This window comes from Vidua macroura, chromosome 1, assembly GCF_024509145.1.
Source record: "Vidua macroura isolate BioBank_ID:100142 chromosome 1, ASM2450914v1, whole genome shotgun sequence".
Classification (NCBI taxonomy): Eukaryota; Metazoa; Chordata; class Aves; order Passeriformes; family Viduidae; genus Vidua; species Vidua macroura.
In genome coordinates, this window is record NC_071571.1 from 37,848,027 (window position 1) to 37,862,790 (window position 14,764).

A 14,764-nucleotide genomic window follows, 5' to 3' on the forward strand; every position below is an offset into this window, starting at 1 on the left:
AGTTGACAATGTCATGAGCATTTCAAAAACTATCACAAAATTAATCAATGAAATCTCACACTCGCTTGGCATTCAGCAGCATCCCTAGTCACATTAAACACTTTGGACTCTGAGTCTCCAGAAAGTTAAAATCCTGCTGATATTTTTTGTGTTGTAATTTGCATTTAATCAGGACTGATTTTTTCAGAGTTTGAGTGCTGCTAGCCCATGATGGACAACTAAATAAAAGGCAAAGAAATCAGCTTTTGAAAAAAACTGGCCTTAAAGAACTTTTCTGCAGAAAAACCCAGCATGTCATAAAAATATTGTGAGGCACAGACATTTATAGTCGAGTAGCTAAACCCCAAGGCAACGTTTCAGCTAATATGCAAATGGCAGAAGCAGCTGTGTATAGTGGCTTTTGACAGTTTGGATGCATAATATAAAAAAAGAAAGCTTTATATTTTAATTCATATTTGCCCCAAGATAACACTAGCTGAAAGAGCAGTGAATCTCTGGCACTGTACATTTGAAGACAAGGCTGCAATGTAGTATGGCCCTGGAGCCAACAGGTATTTGGCCCTGGATTTTAAAGGAGGTTTGTGTGGAGAACAGAAAAAATAGGGAAAAAAGAAACCCTAGGTATATTAACTTTGCATTGAAGCCGTTCCTGTAGTGAAGAGGAGAGAGGAGAAACTTTAACTATGTCAAGGCAAGAGAAGGAAACAAGAGTGTAACACATTCAGAGTCAGGCCAAAACAGAGGTAATTCCAAGGAAGGAAAGAGGTTCTGAGGGCTCTTTGCAAATGAAAATTGGCAATTGGCACCAAGCCACTTTTGCAATGAGTCAGAGCTGAGGTCGCTACTACAGCCTGTGCTTTGCTACTCCTGAGTAATAAGCCTTGTTTGGGGGATGTCAGCTCAATTTATTATACATAGATTAAATTTGATTTTCTACTGCATTGACAAATTATATACAGACAGGCTTATGAAAACCTCCTCTGCTGTTAATATACATTTGTTAATCTTTCTTATACCTGCAGTTCAAAAAAGGCTGAGAGCCATCAGAATTGTTGGATTATTACTGATCATTATTACACTTGTAAGATAACAGAAACCAATACTGTAAAAATATATAAGTACTTGATTTTCATTGCATTTGAAAAAAATCTAAACGCTTGAGACACATACTCTATAAAACAACTCAGAAAAATTTACATGCAGGTCCTATTAAAAAAGTAGAAATGTTTTCAATATCCCAACATTAGGCAAGATTTATGTGTTCAGCTAAAATGAAAGCAGTCAGTAGGTTGTTTATTTAGCCTCTAACACACTATAAATAACATCTAAATAAATTAAATTAACTTAATAGCCACCAGGAGCAAAAGAGTGACTTCAATAAGTGCCATTTCACAGGAAAGAAACACATCAGACAGATTCCCTACAAGACACTGAAGAATTCCACCAAAGAATGCGGACTCTGGCATATGTACAAAATGCTATGTTCAACTTGTCAGTACATTTGCAGCTCTCCTCCTCTACCCAGCCAAATATTCAGCATTACAAAACTTAAAAAAATATTCCATTTGCACAAGACTTCCTGTTAGAGTTTTGTCTGGTTTTGCTGTGTGGTGGTGTTTTTTGTTTGTGCACACCTATATATTTGTTACTCTCCATAAATATTGAGCACACTGACTTATTTGAACTGACTTTGAAACACTGAGATCAGAAAGACCTGTCAGGTCCTAACAGCTCCATGAAAAGTAGAAAAACCCTGGAAATGCCCACATGAGAAAGCAACTCCTCATAAATCCTCACATTAAGGGAAAGCTTACATTTCTTTAGACAACAAAATCAAAGAGAAAAATCATGGAATCATAGGGAAACAGATTTCATTCCTTTTTACAGTTATGTTATTTAAATACTTGCCTCAGTATGGTCTCTTATAGAAATGTAGCTTGGGTATCATGTGGCTCCATATCACCCTAGCCAATCCATCCTACTTCCCCAGTCCTTTTCTTTAGCATCAGATGAACCAGTATTTCAGAGGAAGCAGGGAAGTTCATCCACCACAAAGCTCTAGCCAAGTTAAAATTCACTTTTTATCTTTTCAGCAGTTCAAAATAATCCTGTCAGCCTAAAGAACACATTGTGGTTTTCTTGTCAGGAGTCTCTACCTGAAAGGATCTCCCTTATATGTTTGAGACCCATGTGCTGATGCTCCTGCTAACTTCTGTATCCTTCCCTCTGTTCCTCAGGGTCACAGAACTGAAAAAACAGTGACATTTCAAAGGTGGGTGGATAGCCTGAACAAAATCTTAGGAAAGTCTCAAATGTAAAAATACTTTAAGAAAACAGAAATTTTCACCAAATGGGGGGAAAAAAGCAAATTTTGGAGTGCTTTCTGGCAGTAAAGCAGCTGCAGATTAGCTCCTTTATAATTCCACTTAATCTGTGGAAGGAAACAGAGACACAACCTCTAAGGACAAAGTCCTGTACTTAAACTGAAGTTAAAAGAATGCAATGAATGCATGAACAAGGACTTGTTCCTATTTCCTTTTATCCCTTTATTTTTCATTATAGGTTTCTGAAGAAGCTCACCAGCATGGGACAGGAAAGTCCTCAAGAGTGAAATGAGGATATGTCTCTCAATATCAAGTCAGGGAAAAAAAGTGCATTTTCTGTTGAAAAATCCAAGGGATGTTTTTATGGATGTCTGCTACCATGAAACAAGAGACAGAGGTGTCCCTTTTGCAGAAAACAGAAATTACAAAATGGTGTTGTGCCAGAGAAAAGCTGACAAAAAGTGTCTTTTGTTTGAGAGAAGATATTTCTAAGTACACTCTCATGGCAGCTGAAATGGGGATTTTAATCTTTCCTTAAGATGGAAAAATTTACAATTGCAAGTACTGAGTGTTTTTCACTGAATATCAGTAAAGCTGAATATTTTCACTGTAGATGAAGTCAAGGATGTCTGAAGAGGTTTAAAGTATGTACTTGCACTACAACAAAGCAAGAAGTCTTTAAGTTCAAAGCTGACAGCTTAGCGCAGACTAGAGCACAAGCATCTGGCTGCTTCTGTTGCCCCTTTCAAGAGGCAGCAGTTCAATGACACTTGTTTCCTGCCTTGCTGTCCTCTTAATTTGACAGCAAGACTGAAATTATAATCATATTTGGGAGATCTGAGGTATCATTCAGTGAAAGAACAAGTACTAAAAGAAACATAAGAAACACAGCATTCAATTGTTCTTTCAGTGTATTTATCTGTAAGATCTTTCTTTGTGTCACATATGATTGCTTTAAATATTGGTTTATAATCCTCTTTCCAACATAAGCAATTCTTGAAATACAAGTTTTGGTTTCAGTAAAATTCATGTTCCAAAGTAAAAGCTGCTCCTTTATTCCCAGGAGAGACACAAGTCATCCATAATGCCTGCTCTTAAGGTATTTGCTTTTTACCATCACCTTGCTCTTTTCCTGTGTTATTGGAATAACTATAATTCTGTTCTGAAATAAAATTTTAAATATGTATTGAACACATTTTGAACAGTACCTGAAGTACAGGAACACAGACAATACACATGTTTTTCTTTAGACTGATTTAAACAACTCATGAAAAGTAAGACATTTGTGACTTGTATTCACACAGAATATTTTCATCTTCACCTATCAGTACCAAGAGGGGATTTTTGACATATATGGACAGCAGCTAAAGGAGGGTAAAAAGTGCTCATGTCCTACTAAAGACAGCCTCTTTTGAGCAGAACATAGAAGGTCAGCTAGGTCGTTTCTGTTTTCTTCTGTTTCATTTAATAGTATCTGAATAAATATATCTGCATGTAAATTTATCTCACCTGCAAAAAAAACATTTACATTCCTTAATGCATGTTCACTTATGGTAAAACAATTCTTAAACATTTCCAGACCAAGCCCATTTGACCATTTAAAATTAGATTTTTCTTCAGCAAACAACAAAGACAAGTCAGGCTGAATATTTACATCTCCATTATAAGATAGACTTTTATTAACACACCACTTTTTCTCATCGGAAGACTACTTTGCTAGGATTCTAAATCAAGCAGTTGCTTTGTAGTGAGCATGCTCAGTTTCCCAGCACATTTATTATAGTTACATTCTGGATGTACAGAAGTCTTGATGCTGGGACATCTCGAAAAAAAAATGGTTTTCAAAGATACCAGTGCTAGATAATGGAGCTCAGGTATCCTTATAAAGTATATTATAGGATATAATATAAAGGATATAAAGTGTATATATATAAGGTCTATTTCCCTTTAAAGTACAGGAAGCTCTTTTTGAATACTAAGCATTTTCAACAATAGCATGCAATTCAAATATAATTTTCAATTAGATACCTTCCACAGTAAAGGCATTTTAATGGACTACAATGAACAAATATCATAAGAATATGGGAAGGCTATCTTGGGTGACAAAAGTGATTCTCAGCTCAATTCCTAGCATTCACATTAAAAGGCTCTGAAACACATTTTCTTTGCTCAACATTAAGAGCACCCTGAATTGCTGTATCAAGAAGAATCAGCTCAACTGCCAGTGCAATTGCCACAGGGAATTGTCTCCATCAATGCAACACAACAGATTTGCCTGGGCATATCACACTAACTAGCTATTTCACTACATTTAGCAGAAGAGACTGCCAAATTACTGTCTAATTCAGTGAAGGTACAGATCTAGCAGTCTATTAGTGCCTTTGCTTTGACTTATAGTCTGATTTAAAGTGACAATTCAAATCTGCTCTTGTATAACCATAAAATAATGGGATATTAATAATACAGGTTATGCATTTCATGTCAAGCTTAATTTTAAGCTTATTATCAAGATGAAATGAAATATTTAAAAATTAAAGTGAAATGATAAATGAGGAGGCTGAAGAAAGGTAACTAAATCATGCAAGTTTTATACTGTCCTTTTCCTGTGTACATTGTCAAACTTGGTTATGGGTAAATGCAGCAGAACAGCCATTTTTTTACCCCTCAATATTAAAGAAATAGTATCCAAGTTGTGAGAGATCACCTGTACATTTTTTACCCTGTATATTTCAAAGGCAGTGATAAGCACTGTGGCCTTCCAAGCCTTGAGAGCAGATGCTGAAATGAAAGCAAGAGTATTAAAAAGATTAGTCAAAAATAGAGATGGGACAAATTCTAAGTGCTCCAAAGATCCCATACTGGAATATGAAACCTTCATAAAGATATTTATATACTTTAGAAATGGAAGAAGGGTAAATGAATGAGCTCCTCAAAAGCAATAAAGGGACAAAAGCTTGAGAATTTGGGGGCTGAAAGCCACACTATGACTGAGGCTATCCTTAGCAACATATATGCAAGTATGAATGCAAGCAACTTGCAAACACCATTTAAATTGAGGTCTTGATTAGAAACTGGAGCCAGAAATATTCCTTGTGCTAAGAGCATCCTCATTTTTGCATTTTTCCCAAGTCTATTTGGCAATAAGGAGTTTTTCCTGGGCTGTCAATAGATAAACAGACCCAAATCTTTATTATTACACAGGCTGGACTGTTAGTGTAGAAGATTAGACCCAAGAGCATTTATGGGAAGAACCAAGTCAATCCTTAAGATGGGATAAGATAGGACTGGTATTTTCAGTAGTTATCAGCCTTCCAGATTCTGCCCTGCTCAAGTCTGACATTGACCTATATGCCTTAAAGGTATAAATTTACCTTCTACAGCATGTTAACAGGAAACTCTAGAAACGGATGACACATTTCTTCTCCTGAGGGCAGTTCATCCTTTTTCCTCTGAAAAGGGTCCAGACAACTGCATCATTCCTCCTTGATCCAATTAGAAAGTTAAACTTAATGGGAAATTAAGTTTGCGAAATGAGAATCTTCCACCTATTAAGAAATACAAATCTTTGTTCTCAACAGCAGTTAGATTATGAGCCTTGAACTGAGTCAGCTTTTAGACAGCACTAGTTTTGTTCCACATTATGTACCATGTGGGGATACATTTTTTAATAAGAGAGCATATACTGATGATATCCATAACTACTGGCTATGATTTTTATTAAAGCAGAGTAAATGTTTAATACAAAATGAATCTTTAAAATCTATGCAAATGAGATTGCAAAACCCTTGTTGAACAAGGCAAGGTCTTTTTTTCATATTGCAGGCATACATTGTGACTACTGCAAATGTCAGAGCATGAAAGATTTCCTTACAATGCCCAGATTTGAATACATAAAAACTTTCAGCACTTTCACTGAATAAGAGCCAATTTAATAAATCACTGAAATTTACTCTCATAAAGCTGTTTCAAACCTGCCCTGCACAAAGCATCCAGTCAAAGCTGTTGGAATAAACTTGATATGTTTGCAAATCTGCACTTAGTGAGTTTAACACAATTTATTCAATATATTATAAACATTTCAATATCCTTAAATTTCCTAGGCCTGATTTTCCATTCTCTAAATTGGCAAACTCTCAGGTCAAGGAGTTTTCATGACCCATTTTGCAACACTGAATTATTTGAAACCAAGTAGAGTTTTCAAGATGTATGGTTATGATTAAAAGTGGCAGTTCCTACAAACTATGTGAAAAGCATATTGAATTTAGATAGTCCTATCCATACTGAATTTAAATAGTCCTCTGCTATTTTTTATTATTATACCTTTATAACAATTTTTAATTTTTTATTGAAAATTTATTACAGCTAGGTGCAATTGTTAGGTTAAGGTGAAATTTTAAAACAAGGGTGTGAATTCCAATGCAAAAGGATAGGTTGAAGATTCAGTGCTTTTGTTTAAAATGTATGTAGCAAACAATGCATCATAAAAGATTTAGAGTTTTGGGTTTTTTTTAAAATAGAGAGCTTTCCAGGGCTGTATATTGCATTTATTTATTATAGAAATCTGGACAGTCTCTTGTTAGCCTATCAAGATTTTAACGACAGAATAAAATTGAAGGAAATAAATACAGAAAAAGATCAGTCTCCTCAAAATGTGAAGCTCCTACTCAATAGTAGTAATATAAATAGTTCCCATACAAAACCTCTAGATAGAAATCAGTCATTTACTTAAAGCCACTTAATTTCTCTCTACCAACCACTATGCTATAATACCCCTTTTTGAGTACCACTTTCTGTGAAGTAAACTTTATAAAGGTGCTTTCATATATCATATAGATATACAAGCCAAGCTCCAGAGATGTAATTGTGTAAGCAATTCAAAATTAAGAAACAAATTTGAAACAGAGGTGAGAGTAGGATACAGGTCTTCTGCTTCCTGTGCTTCGGTTTGTGGTGCTCAGTAGAGCTGTGTCCTCATCACTTCATGCTGCTCCAGGGATGCACACACAAGTAGACTCTACCTAAAAGAAGCAATCTCAAAATTTCCACTCAAAACACAATGAAACCCCTTCTAGCTGCAAGGAATTCAACAATGCCCTGCTGATTTCAGTCTTTCATCAAAATTTCTGGAGTCAGGGTGGTCTGATATGCCAAGTGCTCAAGGGCAGAGGGAGGGATTTCCTGAGCCCTCTTCAGATGACGGAGGTCTGAAGTAGCATTGGATTTTAAGTAGTGTCTCCAAACCAAACTGGGATTTTTTCCAGGAACACTTTGCACAGTGCTCTGTGCCACCCTCACCTTCCCCACCTCCCAAACACCTGGAAATCATCTTTTACTTCTTCTCACACCCCACTTCTTTGACCTCCCTTTCTAATCAGCAGTGCCTTCCTTCCACAGAGATTTTCCATTGTCTCTAAGGAACTGTGCTTCATTCCAAATTTCACCTCTAAATGTTCTTTTTCTCAGTCTTTACATTCAACTCTGATACTTGTTTGCATCGCTATTGGAAAACAAGTGCAGAACATTGCAAATATTTATTTCATCATCTACTTGGTCATTTTCACAGATGTACTCAATTTACAGTTCAGGCAGAGGAGATTCATAGCTGCCAGTCACCTTGAAGTTTGGCTAACAAGGAACCTTCAGGAGGACTCGGTCTTCAGAATTACATCATTGAGGTTTACCTATACTGATAGAGGCATATCGGTGTATTTTTCCCCAACAATACAAACAAAAAGATTGAACACTGAAATGGAGGAGTTTCCATGCCATTTCCCAGTCTGGCAGAGCCCATTCTTAGAGATACATGATGTAATAGGGACATGCATGTAATAGGAATATGCATTTTTAATACATTTACCACACCCTACAGAAATACAGTCTCAAAATCTTCTTGAAGACATCTGTATACCACTCCACACGATCTACAGGATGATATTACCACTCAGTTCTTTTGAGGGACTGGTAGTGAAACTTCTTGTTCTGTCATCTCCTTCACAGCCACACAAAAAATAAAGATAATTCCCTTAATAAGCTACATGTTATTTTTGTTGAAACAACACTGTGCAATGAAAAAATTGAAATCCAAATAGGCTAAAGCAAGGGAGAAGACAAAAACCATTACATATGCTCTCTAGAGGAAGTGGCATTGGCAGTCTGCAGCTATGTAACATTTCTGATCGCTCAGCAAAAGAAAAAAACATTGTTTATTTTGTTTTCAAACAGATTCCTTAAAAGCAGTTTTCTAATACCTTTTTTTACTGAAAATTCAGACATTGTGGAGCCGCCAAAGCTGTTGAAATTAAGGCATCATTAAAACCAGAGAATTAAAAAACAAAATGGAAGTATTTTCTTCCAGACTTCCCTAAAAAATTTATTACTTTTATAATATTCTTTTTAACGTACTGACTACGTTAAAAAAAAACTTAGTTATTTTATTTAAGAACACAGACCTACAAATAGCCTTCAGGAGGGAAGATACAACCCCAAAACCTTTCTTAAAACCAGGAGAACACAGTTGCCCTTGCCACAACAAAGGTTAATGGTATCCTGGGCTGCATTAGGAGGAGCATTGACAGCAGACTGAGGAAGGTGATCCTTCCCTTCTACTCAACATTGGCGAGACAATCACAGTGCTGGGTCTTCTTGCGGGTCCCCAGTACAAGTGAGACCTGCTGGAGAAAGTCCAAAGAAGGGCTTGAAGGGACTGAAGCATGTCTACTATGAGGAAAGGCTGAGAAGCTATAACTGCCCAGCCTGTAGAAGGCAAAGCCCAGGAGCATCTTATCGAAGTGTATAAATATCCACAGGGAAAGTACAAAGACAACAGAGCCAGGTGCACAGTGATAGGACAAGAAGTGATGAACACAAACCAAAATACAAGAGGTTCCCTTTGAACATCAGATACATTTTCACTGCAAGGGTAACCAAGTACTGGCATAAGTTGCCCAAGGAATACTATCCTGATAGACATTAAAAGGCCATCCAGTCATGGGCTAGAATCGGTTCTAGGTAAACTGGCTTGAGCAGGGAGATTGGGTAAGATGACCTGCAGAGGTCCCTTCCAACCTCAACCATTATCTGAGTCTGCAATCATGATGTCTCTTTATCATAAAAGGAAGTTAAACTCACAAGATCATTAAAAAAACAGTGGTTTGAAAGACATCTTTAGAAGGGGGACTGTGGCATTGCACTAAAGGAAGCCCAACAGCAAGTTCCTAAAAGACAGATAAGGCAAATCTCCAAAAGGAACGTCCCCCCAAACAACTGGAGCATTGGAGTGAAAACAGTGTTGGTGTCAAGTCTCTAAAGTCCTAAATTCTGTCCCTGTCCTCTCACAAATGCCTTCTGGAAGCTGGTTAAAGTAATTTCAACACTCCAAGTTTCAACTACAACCTTACCTCCTAGGAGTTTTATGCAGAAAAATTAAAGTGAGATGTTTAGACATGGACATGGGGAGAAAGAAAGGCAAGGGTTTATAAGAACAAAAAGAAACAAATTGACCAAAGGTGCTGCATTAATTCACTTGTTAGTACAAAATTCCAGATCAGGAATCCTTTACAGGTGCTGCCTGTCCTTGCAAATTGACCTCCACATGCAGCACTTTGATCTGACTGTACAATGCTGAGCTTGTAACAGATGAACTCAAGGAAGAATCAGCACATCCGGCTTGCAAGAGGTGACCTGCACCAACTTGGCAGAAGGTCAGTGGCTTCCCCATGCTGATGAAGCTCCACACAGCATAACTTCTTCTTGAGACTTATTCTGTTGTCTTCCATGTAGAGGTGCAAAAACAAGGACTGGATTGCGATGACTTATGGCAGAATGTGGATGACAATGAAAGATTCAGTCCAGAAAATCTGAGCCAGAGGTCAGTATACTTCACAACTCATACACTATGTATTCAAGAGATATGATTCTGCTATGTATTTCAGAGGAACACCATAAAAGTTTGAATGCATACAAGCTTGTGTTTCAGCTTCCCCAGCCTCATTCCCTGAAGCATGCTGGTGAGAAACACAGCCACAAAAATGCTTTAAGAATATGACTTTACATTTCAGTGCTGATGAACTTTTTGGTTTTTTGCTTATAATTTCTAGTTTTGCTACATAGAACTGGTTCCTTTTCTTGTGGTGGGGAACACTATGAGTTAGTGTCCAGGTGGGTCTGTAACACAGGGTTTCTGTGCACTATCACTGTCCTTTAAGGTCAGCTGCCATGAGGGTCTTAGGGAGGCTGTCTGGTTGTCACTTCAAAAAAAAACCCAGCATTTAAGCCCATCTCAGGCACACATAAGATAGCTATTGGCCTGGGTCTCAGGGCCCATTTCTTGGTCAATCACAGTAGTAGAGCTGGGAGACTCCTGAAGTCACCCTGTCACAACAATTGAATCATCTTTGATGCTACAAGGCTTTTATAATAAGCGCATGTTTATGGCAGGAGAGCTAAAAATTCAATTTGCCTTTGGAAGAAATCATTTTGTGTCCCTGTGAGCAAGGTAACAGGAAGACAGGAAAAAACTTCAAGACTAACATTTAGAAAATAGTTGAAGCTCTGGAAAGCCATGACAAGAAAACAGATAATCAATCTGGGGAAAAGTGGCTAAACCAGCATTGCAATGTGCCAGTCAAACAGCAGGGAAGAACCCATCGGCCCAAACAAATGGAAACCAATGAAAAACACTCTAATTGCTAAAAAAGATTGTACACTGGGGAGGCAAAGAAAATCCATTGGGAAGGCACCGGGCTTATTAAATACCAAGACAGACAATAAAGCAAATAAAACAGAACAGAATGCTTAAGGAACTGATAAAGTCTCTTAAGTGAAAAAGGTATTAAATAAACCAAAAGAAACTAGACTTCTAGTGGGACAAGAACAGCTCATCCCACTCTTATAAAAAGACAGAAAATGCAATTAGCAGCTGAGATGGAAGAGCAAAATAAGAGAATAATATAGCTGAAGCTCTAGGGAAGCCCAGGCTCTGAGTTCTTCAGTCTGAACAGAAGAACAACAGAAAAAAAAGCCATCATAAAAGAAAAAAATCCCAGTATATTACTAAAAAGTCATACAGCATAAGATGAAATCACTAACAGTAAGTTACTGGAAGATACCAGAGGGCTGTAGCAAAATGTTTCTGAAAAATGAAATCAAAGAAGGTTTTCTCAAAGTATGTCATTCAGAATGACCCAGAAAAACACCATACAGTTAATACACTTTCTAATATAAATTGACCTTCTCTCTTTTATGACTGAGTTTGTTATTCAATGGACTGATCACTACTAGGATATTCAGGTCAGAGCCATGTGAACTTCCCCAAAGCTCTACTCCAACCACCAGCTTTCACCAACATCCAGGCCATCAGCTTCAGGGCTGACATTTACCCCCCTCATTTCTTTTTTTTTTAAGACATGAAGTAATTGAAACTATGAAAAAAAACCATGAAGTGTCAGAAAATTATGCTATTGTTGACAAAAATCTTCCACCTAGACTCCAAGAGAAAATTAAAAAGAACAAGAGACCTGGGACTGCAAACCCAGACCAAGACAGCCTCCTCCCAGTCACAAAATAATAAGGCAGTGAGGGATACAAAAACTCTGAATGGGGAAAAAAGACAACATTTCAGCTCTCTCTAATTTGTGGGCCTCGGCATCTTCTCAGTAGTAAAGGGGTCATGTGTGTATAGTACCAACCTCACAGAGCTATGATCTCTAGATGCAGTACAGATACAAAAAGAGAGAAGCAGTAAGCCACTTATGCATTAATCAGGTTGTACATGCTGCCTGAATTCCACAAGTAAGCACTTCTGCCTGCCTCCTAATTGGAGAGAGGTCCCAAAAAAAGAAAAAGTCTTTCCCAAGATATACTAAATGCTTCTTTCAGAGAAAAAAGTTTAAGCCTTGGAGAAGTAAGTGACAACTGAAAACGGAGCACACAAACTAAACAGAAGTATTTCAACCTTCTTAACAGTGACGTGATTTTGGGGACATCTCTACAGATCTTTATTGGTGGAAGTAGTGTCTTGTCATGCTGCAAAATATATATTTACTTACTCAGCAGATGGTGCACAGACATTAAGTTAGTTCTCTCTGCAGACGTTAAGATGACAAAATGTGTCAAAGGACATAGAACAAATACACAAAAGGGAAGGGAAACATAGAGGGCTGCTGAATCCCGCACTTGAGCAAATGGTTTTAAGCTGCCAAGACCAGAATTGAATATGGCATAGCTTAGTAATTTCCTAAAAAATACTCTCTTGAAAGTGCTCAATTCACCAATTCCTAAACCAAGGTTTTCCTGAAATGTCTAGTGAGGCCAGTAACCAAGAGCAGCAGACATTATCTTGGCAAGGAGTTATTTCTTTGCCTTAAGCTTTCTAAGAAAGGAGTTTTGTTTTGTAATAAGGAATATTCCCCAATAACATGGAGTGCTTGTAAGTCTAGTTCCTCTCTTAAAGACCATTCCTGCTGTGCCACTGAAATTGGTGGCAGCACTGTAACTGCCACTTCCTCAGCACCCGCTGCTTCTGCAAATGCATGCAAGATTTTGTGTTTTAGGAGCTTTTTGAGAAAGATGTGCAGGCTGAAATCTCAACAGAAAAAAAAAAAAATTAAAAATAAAATAAAAAAAATAATAATAAAAAAAAAATAAAAATCCACATAATAGAATGCAGGAAGCCATTGAAAGAACAGTAGCTTCCTAGCACCACACCTTTAACCTGTTTGGATACTACAGCATAAACTTGAGTTGGTGTTGGTTTTTGGTCTGCAGACTCTTTACCATCCATAAAGATCATAAAACTCCAGTCTACAAAGAAGTAGGAGGAATTTCTAGGGAATATCTGCTCTATACAAGGAATTTCTTTGGCTACCTCAAAGCTGCTGCTAGATCCCAGCAGGAGCAACAGTAGACCTTCATTAGGTCTCACTAACTGAAGAAAGGCAGACTGGGTGATTTCCCTTCTATTTTCTTTCCCCATTTGGTCCACACCAGGTAATGAGACAACTAGTCCTGCTCTGACTGCAATAAACAGCTACAAAATATATTCAACACAGCCTTTTCCATCTTCTGTATGCTAAGGCTACCATTCCTATTTCCCAAAAAGTCTTACAGTGTCATAAAGAGCAAGCTACCTAAAAAACCACACTCCTTGAGTGTCACAAAAACCAGCACTGTTGGTGATCCTGCATCCACAAAACAAGCAAAAAACTCACATTCCAGCAGCCCCCTAACTGCACAGTCCCAGAGAGATAAAATGTTCTTACACATTTAGAATCATGCTCTCCAGGGACTTCAATATTTTTCTGCTGTGGTCCAAGCATTAGACTTAAAGACATTACTTCTCTGCTTTGGTCCCCGTAGGATCTCATTGTTTAAGACAACTCACAGCATGCCAATTGCATAAAGACCACCTGCAGTCCAGCACTAAGCACAGCAGTTCAGAAAACTTCCATTAAATTCATAATGACTTTAATGCTTTCTTTTTACTAGAGTCTTTACCCAGGAATCAAAAGATCTAAATCAAAAGTTCTCTTTTCAGCCCAGTCGTAACACCACCAAGTGCCTACTTTTGGTGGGGAGATAATTTCACCTCACTTTGAACATCTACCTAACCATTTCAGTTAATGGTGCTAAAATGAACATCTAAAATAGGGCAGAAATTGTGAGATAAAAGTGCCTGTTTCATTCCGTGAGCATACAGGGGGGTCCAGACAACTAACCAATATTATGATCCCATGTAGGTTTTTATGTTTTAGAGCAATGGCATGAGGGCCCCTCAGCTTCACTGTGCACCTCTGGCTCTGGTTGTGACAGAACTTTGTAGACTTTCTTCTGCATAATGTTTTCTAGCAGATCAGGTTTTTGCAGCACCTATGATTTTCTATGTGCTATGGCTAGTCTGGAAAGATCAGGTGTCAGCAGGTCATTTATTGGAGAGAGAATGCCAGCCTAAGTTGGAAAGGACATTGTGAATTCTGTTAATGCCCACCCCTAATTCTTCCCCTACTGCTATTGCAACCTGTTAAAGGTGAAGGAGGACACTACAATACTATGAAATTCACTCCCTCAATACCTTTTGAGATTTTCAGATGAAATGCCTAATATAAGTGCAGAGAAGCAGTGTCATTATAGCTCTTTCAAGTATAAATTGCAACCATTTCTGAAAAAGTTCCTATCTTTTTATATATCTTTATATCACTTTCTGTCCCTTAGTATTTGCATCCAAGATCATTTTTCATGTTGGAATGATTGGGCGGGGGAGAGTGGGGCGCATATCCTGTGTGTTGTTCCTTAGCTGGCTTTCTCGTAATTGTTTGGGAATTAGAAACAGGCTGAAACTTTGAAATTTCTGCTGACTAAAAGGCAAATGCAACTTTGCTAACTATGTTTTGGGGAGCTAGTTCAATAGAAACCAGCAGGGTCAGCAACAGCCTTTCCATGAAGAG